Source organism: Dermacentor albipictus, chromosome 8, assembly GCF_038994185.2.
Source record: "Dermacentor albipictus isolate Rhodes 1998 colony chromosome 8, USDA_Dalb.pri_finalv2, whole genome shotgun sequence".
Classification (NCBI taxonomy): domain Eukaryota; kingdom Metazoa; phylum Arthropoda; class Arachnida; order Ixodida; family Ixodidae; genus Dermacentor; species Dermacentor albipictus.
Window position 1 is genome coordinate 79,181,998 of NC_091828.1, and position 10,380 is coordinate 79,192,377.

Genomic DNA, 10,380 nt, shown 5'->3' on the forward strand with positions numbered 1-10,380 from the left:
TGCATTTAAAAGAAAAACTTAAAATATAGTGACTGTTGGTTTCGAATTATTGATTTAGGTCAATTTTTTATTAAAAAGTGGCAACACCGAAAATTTTCAGAAAACAAAACCATCAAGTTTACAACTCTGTAACTCAGCAATTAAAGTGTATATGTAAATTGCATCTAATAGTAAATATAAAGTGGACAAAATTGATGTGTTACACATGAATCTCAAACAATTGTGTAATATGGAAAAATATGGAAATACAGCTTTTGCAGAACCCTTGTACACAACGTAACAAATTCACGTAAGATATAAAATAAAATGCCATATTTGTCCGCTTTCAATGATTGATCTAGTGGATACCATTTACAAAACTGCGACATCTATTCTTGATGCAGAGCTATTAATTTGTAAATGTTGTGCTTCTAGTTTTTTTCAAACTTTCAAACATTTGAAAATCATTTTCACAAACTTCAGGCCCTAAATCGAAATTCTGCTTTGAACAGTCACTAGCATTTAACTTTCTCTCTCAAATGCAACAAATTTCATTAAAATCGGTCCAGGGGTTATCTCAGAAAAACGTTTTTGCATTTTACACGTATTTGAATAGGCCGCGTTGGTGTTGGGCCCGAACTAAAGCTTCCTCCTTTCCTCTTAAAGGCGAAGCTTAAGCGTCCTCCAAATTTTTGTCCTCCGCATGTGAATGTAATTTGAGAGTGAGGACTATTCTTCGCATATGTATGACTGTAACTTGAAAATGAGGACTGTACAGTCCAAACTTGGCATTGCATGAACTTTCCAGTGTACTCGTCAATTTAAGTTTAATTATGTGTCTGAGTTACCAAGTTCAGAATTTTTTATTCTTTTTTTTTGAGCCTGTGGCCCGTGTACTTTTGTTCATGGGTGCAGATGCATTTGAAGTCGTTTTAAAAACTAACTATCTGTTTATGTAAGAGTTATAACTACAAAAAATATCGCAAGCTGTCTTCCAAGGCAGGCCGGATGGTGGACAAAACATCTACTTATTGGCTTCTTTTCGGCAATTCTGGTCTGACGGATACCCTTCCCAGCTTAAGCTCGAGGCTCATTAAATTAAGATCAGCTAGCTTTCTAGCTGTCCAGAACAAGAGCACCTACCTGTATATATAATAAAGCAGGCAGCGTAGAATTTCCAGGGCACCCAAGGGGCGCTGTAAGCTGAGACCAGTTTGGCTTTCAGCTTTCGAGTCCCCGTTCCCATTAGAGGTCCCGTTACGGCGGCACCATTTGGCAGGAAAACCCGCCGTGGTTGCTCAGTGGCTATGGTGTTAGGCTGCTGAGCACGAGGTCGCGGGATCGAATCCCGGCCACGGCGGCCGCATTTCGATGGGGGCGAAATGCGAAAACACCCGTGTACTTAGATTTGGGTGCACGTTAAAGAACCCTAGGTGGTCGAAATTTCCGGAGTCCTCCACTACGGCGTGCCTCATAATCTGAAAGTGGTTTTAGCACGGAAAACCCCATAATTTAATTTTTTTTTAATTTGGCAGGAAATGTGTCATTACTACTCCTTGATGGTCCCAAAAAACTGTGAACATAACCTTGATAGTTCATGGTTGCATGTGTGCGATTTCTTTCGGGGGGGAGGGGGGGTGGTAAGTCATAGTGCTTCCATTGTTTAGATTGGAATTTAGTTTCTGGTTCATAATAATGAATCCTTGTTTTATCCAATGTAATCGTTCTTACAAAAAAGTTATCTCGGTTCTTAAAGTATGTAGCCAAAAGTTCACAGCTGCAGGTCACTCGGTCTTCCTTGTGAAAAGGAGAAAGCAAGTGAGGGACCCAACTCACCGACACCTTTCACATGAGCAGATGTTTCTGAACAATATGTTTACCATGAACCACACCCTTAGCTTGAACTTTTCAACTAGTTCTTGAATTGTTATGCGCCGATCTTCCAGATGATGGCCTCCTATTTTGCGACAGTGGCATAATAGGTTGGCTGGGAGTCGGTCCAGTTTTGACCAAGTTCCATCCACATGTGAACAGCCGATGCCCGTACTTATCATAGGATGGGGCATTTGTCTCATAAACCTTCATTAGTTAAAAAAACATGCTTGTTGGGGTGTGCTGCCCTTGAGAGTGTGAAAATTATAAACTGCCCTGTACTCCACTCGCTCTGTGATCACATAATACTTTTTTTCTCTGGCCTGTCAATATGCACATGCAACACTGTGTGAAATTTGTTTTATGCATACCAAACTGAACTGGGTCAGGTCAAATCTTTACTGACTGACCCCCAACTAGTCTTGACCTGAATCAAGTGCAAAAATGAAAAAAAATGAGTATGACCAAAAACGACGCACTTCTTCAGGTTACTGCCTACACGCAGATAAGGAGAAGCCTATTGTACACAAGGTAAAGGTACAGACAGTTAACAAAAACAGCAGCCATGGAGAGAAACTCGCTGCATTTAGCTAAAGGGTAAGCTTAATTCAATTATGGGATATTACGTGCCACTTAAGCCGCGACATGATGGTGAGGCCCTGGGAGACTCCGGATTAGTTTTGGCCAACTGGGGTTCTTTAAACGTGTACCTATAGATTATACAAAAGCTTTTGCATAATTTTGCTCTCCATCGAAATGCGGCCACCGGATGGCTGGGATCAAACTTCGAGCTCTGCAGTGCAACGCCATAGCCAATGGGGTGAACTCCTACGGCTACAAGGGATATAAAATGATAAATTGATTGAACCAGTTTGTTTAATCTACATAGAATGCTTGGGTAAAAAGAAAAAAGAAAGAAAACTTTGTGCATGTTAGCTGAGGCACCCAGCATAGCTGTTGTCCGATAAATGTGTACTTACATATTTGTACTTATATTACTTAAATAACAGAGGGGAGAAAACTGAACAATCTAGCGGACACTTTATGAGATCACAAATGTTCAGTTCTCAATGACGTATCTCACTGCTACAAATCATGCATCGCATATGTAGTGGCACTTTCCATGTCAATTCTTGTACGAGCCGTTTCTTCTTGTATGTATTGTTCCCTTGGTGTACCTTGTCGTTGAAGTAAATTAGCCTTGTGAAATGAGGAATACCGTTATATCTCAAGCAGAAAAGTTTAGAGCTGTTTCGGCCAGCAGGTCAAGTTGGCTAAGGTGCCAGCTGAATGCCGATTTCAAACAATTGTTAAGTTCTGAAAAATTTCGGCTGCATCAATTGCAATGAGCACATCCACACGGTCACATGTCACTGATATATCAGGGCTAAGTGCGTGAGTTCCAGCACATTATAATTGCTAATAATTAAGCACTCTTTGCTATACATAAATGTCTACAATCACAGCCGATTTTGCAGACTGACAGCATCGACAAGTGCTGGTTAATAGCTGATCACATTATGAATACTGTTACATTCACTGTTCAATTTTTCTATTATAAAGACAACCATTGTTCTATAGCACCGTTAGCGAGCAGCGAATACATGTACGATAATGATGCAGTCACCCACTACCACACTCTTGCGCATTTCGAGAAAGAAGCACAGTTTTGAGAGCAAATAACGCGCGCGTAGCTTTTCAATATTTGTCATTTGAGAACTTGCTTCGCGAGTGCATGTGCAGCCTCCGTTAGAAGAATTCGAATTTTTGATCGTTTGCGCATGATATATACACCACGAGCGATCGATACGTCAAAGTGACGCCGGCAGTAAGTTTAACCACGTTTAACCTCCGAAGCAATCTCTTGGTATTGCAGAATGAGTGAAAGGCGGGCAAGCTGGTGGACAAGCTGGTGGGCATTCATAGCTATACCTGGGCAGTAAATTTAATCAATGAGCGCGGCGTAACACAGACTAGAAAAGAGAAGCGGAGACGTCCCGATTTCCTTATTCGCCTTTCTTATGCTGTACGAGCTACGTCGTACTGCTGCATCCACTAATGGCAGTCGGTGGCGGGGGCTATGCAGAACGTTCACGAAAAGAACCGATCACCAGCGTGTTTTCTGTGCGCTACATCCACGTACCGACACGGATTCAGTACGGACCACCGTGGTACAGACTACGATCCGATCCGGAGCCGTGTTCTTGATCAAAACTGTGCGTGCGAGTTACTAAGCGAAACAGGTGAAGGCTAGCGATCCATGCTAGCAAGCATGGCACGGTGGCACGCCGATAGAACGTACAACTGCATACTGCATTAATGGAAAGCCATGGGAAAGCCGTGCAAAGCACCAACGGCAGAAAGCGCAGCGAAACAAACGCCTACCGGCATCGCCTCTATGATGCGCTATCAATGGCGCCAGAAGGGGTGGTAAGCTGCGCCACCACCAGGTAGCCATGTGAAACTCGACGTAAGCGTTGACAAAGCAAATAGCGTGTAACTTTTATGCGCTTATAACTTATTTTGGCAAACATATAATCTGCCTACTTAAAGGACATACGTAACAGAAGAAAGTGTAAGTAAACTCATCGCAACTTAAAGCTATTAATGTTGAATTTGTGAAATATTCGTTCGTATAGTTTGCTTGTAGCCAGAGAATTTCAGTGAGTACTGAAGGATTGGGTGGTGAAACGAGACCGTTCCAAGGCATACTTACCTGGTGCCGAGATTACCATGATCAGCCAGGTGGTGTCTCCAGGGAGAGGCGCGGGCATTGCACTGCGCTCGTGCTGACCCCTGCCACTACCCCAAACTGGGGCAGATGGGGCATGCAATTTTTGGTAGTGGGGGACTGCGTTCGCGCTATCCCCCTAGTCTTCCAATCAAAAATCAGAAGTACGCACCTGCTGTGTTGCAATGCCGCTGCGTCTTGAGGCGGAGTTCGGTAGGCATTGGGTGATTGGTAATTCACACATGTATACTAAACGAATGTGCGTGCCGAGTTTCCAAACAGTTGGAAGTTGTTCTGTCATCTTGGCTAAACCCAAAAATGTAGACATTCTCGTCGTACTCCAACAAACTTCTATATACGTAGGTTACGCCACATCACACACTCTGACAGGATTTTTCGCCCCAGATCTTTCTGGAGTTACGGCGGGAAGGGCTAGCCGGGTTACGGCCATCGTTTTGATGCCGAGGGCCGTATCTTTTCGGTGGATTCTGAGTGTGGCATTCGAATTGCAAAGTTAGCGGTCTAGATATCTGAGTTTTTCCCTGCATTAGAAACCAACTTCGTAAGTCCCTCTTGGCTAATTCTTGTAGGCGACTTCAACTGTGTGCTAGAACAGGTTGATCGCGTAGAGGGACTCCCAAACAGTAAGATAGGCGTGGGATGACAAAACAACCTCCAACTGTTTGGAAACTCGGCACGCACATTCGTTTAATATACATGTGTGAATTACCAATCACCCAATGCCTACCGAACTCCGCCTCAAGACGCAGCGGCATTGCAACACAGCAGGTGCGTACTTCTGATTTTTGATTAGAAGACTAGGGGGATAGCGCGAACGCAGTCCCCCACTACCACAAATTGCATGCCCCATCTGCCCCAGTTTGGGGTAGTGGCAGGGGTCAGCACGAGCGCAGTGCAATGCCCGCGCCTCTCCCTGGAGAGACCACCTGGCTGATCATGGTAATCTCGGCACCAGGTAAGTATGCCTTGAAACGGTCTCGTTTCACCACCCAATCCTTCAGTACTCACTGAAATTCTCTGGCTACAAGCAAACTATACGAACGAATATTTCACAAATTCAACATTAATAGCTTTAAGTTGCGATGAGTTTACTTACACTTTCTTCTGTTACGTATGTCCTTTAAGTAGGCAGATTATATGTTTGCCAAAATAAGTTATAAGCGCATAAAAGTTACACGCTATTTGCTTTGTCAACGCTTACGTCGAGTTTCACATGGCTACCTGGTGGTGGCGCAGCTTACCACCCCTTCTGGCGCCATTGATAGCGCATCATAGAGGCGATGCCGGTAGGCGTTTGTTTCGCTGCGCTTTCTGCCGTTGGTGCTTTGCACGGCTTTCCCATGGCTTTCCATTAATGCAGTATGCAGTTGTACGTTCTATCGGCGTGCCACCGTGCCATGCTTGCTAGCATGGATCGCTAGCCTTCACCTGTTTCGCTTAGTAACTCGCACGCACAGTTTTGATCAAGAACACGGCTCCGGATCGGATCGTAGTCTGTACCACGGTGGTCCGTACTGAATCCGTGTCGGTACGTGGATGTAGCGCACAGAAAACACGCTGGTGATCGGTTCTTTTCGTGAACGTTCTGCATAGCCCCCGCCACCGACTGCCATTAGTGGATGCAGCAGTACGACGTAGCTCGTACAGCATAAGAAAGGCGAATAAGGAAATCGGGACGTCTCCGCTTCTCTTTTCTAGTCTGTGTTACGCCGCGCTCATTGATTAAATTTACTGCCCAGGTATAGCTATGAATGCCCACCAGCTTGTCCACCAGCTTGCCCGCCTTTCACTCATTCTGCAATACCAAGAGATTGCTTCGGAGGTTAAACGTGGTTAAACTTACTGCCGGCGTCACTTTGACGTATCGATCGCTCGTGGTGTATATATCATGCGCAAACGATCAAAAATTCGAATTCTTCTAACGGAGGCTGCACATGCACTCGCGAAGCAAGTTCTCAAATGACAAATATTGAAAAGCTACGCGCGCGTTATTTGCTCTCAAAACTGTGCCTCTTTCTCGAAATGCGCAAGAGTGTGGTAGTGGGTGACTGCATCATTATCGTACATGTATTCGCTGCTCGCTAACGGTGCTATAGAACAATGGTTGTCTTTATAATAGAAAAATTGAACAGTGAATGTAACAGTATTCATAATGTGATCAGCTATTAACCAGCACTTGTCGATGCTGTCAGTCTGCAAAATCGGCTGTGATTGTAGACATTTATGTATAGCAAAGAGTGCTTAATTATTAGCAATTATAATGTGCTGGAACTCACGCACTTAGCCCTGATATATCAGTGACATGTGACCGTGTGGATGTGCTCATTGCAATTGATGCAGCCGAAATTTTTCAGAACTTAACAATTGTTTGAAATCGGCATTCAGCTGGCACCTTAGCCAACTTGACCTGCTGGCCGAAACAGCTCTAAACTTTTCTGCTTGAGATATAACGGTATTCCTCATTTCACAAGGCTAATTTACTTCAACGACAAGGTACACCAAGGGAACAATACATACAAGAAGAAACGGCTCGTACAAGAATTGACATGGAAAGTGCCACTACATATGCGATGCATGATTTGTAGCAGTGAGATACGTCATTGAGAACTGAACATTTGTGATCTCATAAAGTGTCCGCTAGATTGTTCAGTTTTCTTCCCTCTGTTATTTAAGTAATATAAGTACAAATATGTAAGTACACATTTATCGGACAACAGCTATGCTGGGTGCCTCAGCTAACATGCACAAAGTTTTCTTTCTTTTTTCTTTTTACCCAAGCATTCTCTGTAGATTAAACAAACTGGTTCAATCAATTTATCATTTTATATCCCTTGTAGCCGTAGGAGTTCACCCCATTGGCTATGGCGTTGCACTGCAGAGCTCGAAGTTTGATCCCAGCCATCCGGTGGCCGCATTTCGATGGAGAGCAAAATTATGCAAAAGCTTTTGTATAATCTATAGGTACACGTTTAAAGAACCCCAGTTGGCCAAAACTAATCCGGAGTCTCCCAGGGCCTCACCATCATGTCGCGGCTTAATTAGCACGTAAAATCCCGTGATTTAATTAATTAAGCTTACCCTTTAGCTAAACGCAGAGAGTTTCTCTCCATAGCTGCTGTTTTTGTTAACTGTCTGTACCTTTACCTTGTGTGCAATAAACGTCTTATCTGTCTGTCGGGTTTGTGTGTGTGTGCGGAACAGTGGGAGAGTATGCTTTCCAGCGTAAGCTTGAACGGCCAAAAGCGCCTAGTAGAGCGAGCTCGTGGGTTGGCCATACTCAGTGGAGCCTTGGACTATAGCACCAACCCTGTGATTGCAGACAGAAGAATCCATCAGAAGATGGAAGAGGCCGTCTGAAGCCGCGAAGGTCTCTTTTCTAGAGCCCAATAAATGTTTTCCAATCTGTGTGTCGGCAGTAACCTGAAGAAGTGTGTCGTTTTTGGTCATGCAGCTAATGAATTATTTTGGATAGATTAATCAACAACCTTTTTTCACTTTTACACTTAAGGCATATATATGTCAGCACTAGTACTTTTTTTTTTTTTTTGCCATCCAGACATGATTCCAAAGGAACTCATGCGACGCGTGTTCACGCCACTATTTAAAAGCTTCCAGTTGTTAATGGCACGCACTGCTGCTGCGTGACAACGCAGCAAATATATTAGTGCTTAGAAGTTCGTCGTTGGATGACGTCAGTATACATCCATGCGTGAAGCCTGTAACGACACTCTGCAAGTTAATGTGGCCACCCAAGACACGTGTAGACTTCACACGTGGCGTCACACAGCTGTAGTATTTTGCTCTTGGAAACAATATATGCAAGAAACGAGCGTTTCATGCCTCGTAAGTCTGCTTGAAGGTAGGGACACCTTTGAACTCTTTATGATTAAAGCACTGATGTTTAAGCTATAGAATGTCACCTGCCTCACCTTCCTATTCCTTCTCATTCGAGATTAATCGAGCAATCTATGGCATGCAGTGATGACGTCGGGTTGAAATAGCAGGCTGTAATTGAATTTCTGTGAAACGGTCAGACAATAAACTCGGACTGCTACAGTGGCACTCTAAAGTGACTGTGGGCCAGATTGCAATGCACTCGCAAAGATACTCGTAAACAGGCAGTTCTGCACCACAACAATGCTCGTCCGCACACAAGCCACAAAACTCTGGAAGCGCTGCAGCTCCTGAGGTTCAAAGACATTCTGCCTCATCATGCCGATAGTCTTGATCTTGTGCCCTGCGACTTCTGGCTCTTGTAATGCGGAGGTAGAAGAAGCCGTTTGGCAATGGTGTCGCCAGCAGCCACTACAATTCTTAGCCAACAGCACGAAAAACCTTGTTTTGCATTGGTGCAAGTGTGTTGACCATAATGGGGACTATGTTGAAAAATTATGCCACCATTTGTAGCTGACATTGCAAGCTTTCCACTGGTACCTGTGTAGGTGCCATCTGTCTAACATAAATAAAGGTATCAGCTTGGAGGCATTACTTTCTGTATCGCCCTCGTACTTTTACTACTTTCTTCGAGAGGGCCCCCAAGGGTCCCTGGATGAAGAATTTGCGAGATTTTCCTTCATCAATCTGCAAGGCAAGTGTCACTGCCCATGAAACCAGGCATAGTGCTGCTAAAAATGCAAAGTTAGGCTACAGTATTTTCAATGCGGATAAAGTACATGATGCATTGTTGTCTAAAACTGGGTACCACGTATGGGTGAAGGCCACTGTGGAAACCTCCATTACTTCGTCCACGAGGTACTATAACGTGGCTGCTGTTATACAAAGTGATGGTAATGCTGCTGAAGGCAGATGCAAATGCAGGGCTAGGGCAAAAGGCGCTTACAAGCATGTAGCTGCCCTTCTGTGGTTGTTACTTGATTCTGTGAGGTCAGGTGCACACTATCTGTCTGAGGGCAGACCATGTAGAACCAGAACCTGGACTTTGGGAACAGGTACAAGAAGATCTCACCAGTGGCGCTTGCACTCCTCGGAGCTCAGTTTTGTAGCGCATGAGCCAAGGAAAACAAAGGCACAGAGAGCTGACACAAATGATGTAAGAGTAAAACTTGCAGAATAGGATCTCAAGTGCCTTTATGACACACTGAAGAAGCGTCAGATCAATCCTATGCTGGCATGTGTGCTAGGAGATGCCAAATTTCAGACTGTGGAAATGGCCTGGGTGCCCTGTAAAATGAGCTTTGCATCCCATCCCTCCCAGTAAAGTTGCCAGCAAGGGTCCTATGACCAGTACGTGCCTTCTACGTATGAAGCTAAGGGCAAGCACAACCGAAGAAGCCAGCAGTGGGAGAATTTGTACTGAAAGATCAAAGCATCTGACAGCGTCACACTTTAGTGGAGTTATATCAAGAGAAAAGATAATTGAAGAAAATTAATTCGAGCATAATTGCATCTACATCCACATAGACAAAGCACTTGGCCTTCAGCATTGAGAATGAAGAGCCTGCAGTTCAAACGAACGTTGCCACAACATATGCGAGAACAGCAGTTCTTCACCTCGGCTTGCGTGTAAACTTTGGTGTGCCAATGCTCGGAGTGTCGTCTGACTGAGTGGTGGCAGAAAACGTGTCTGAAGACTTTGAACTACACGAGATAAAAACACTCTCCATCCAGGGATTGCCATGATGGCATCTCTTCTGCAGTGCGATCAGCAGTGTACGTGAGGAAAGTATACTGCTGATCACAAACGATACATCCTTGCGAGCCAGGTGTTTCAACAGCGCACCCTACTTTCATAATGCCTTCTGTGTGACCATTAGAGG

At 44.3% G+C, this 10,380-nt stretch overlaps 1 protein-coding gene and 2 non-coding genes across 3 annotated transcripts in view; 2 read left to right on the forward strand and 1 right to left on the reverse strand.

Annotated features, from left to right (window-relative positions):
• The window catches only part of IFT46 (intraflagellar transport 46), an 89,996-nt gene that overhangs the window by 733 nt on the left and 78,883 nt on the right, over positions 1–10,380 (forward strand). The gene's annotated exons all lie outside the window — the stretch shown is intronic.
• Positions 4,560–4,723, forward strand: LOC135898682 (U1 spliceosomal RNA). Its single transcript, XR_010563390.1, has one exon. It is a non-coding gene; the product is annotated as a U1 spliceosomal RNA (small nuclear RNA).
• LOC135898683 (U1 spliceosomal RNA) lies at positions 5,403–5,566 on the reverse strand. The gene has a single exon (XR_010563391.1). It is a non-coding gene; the product is annotated as a U1 spliceosomal RNA (small nuclear RNA).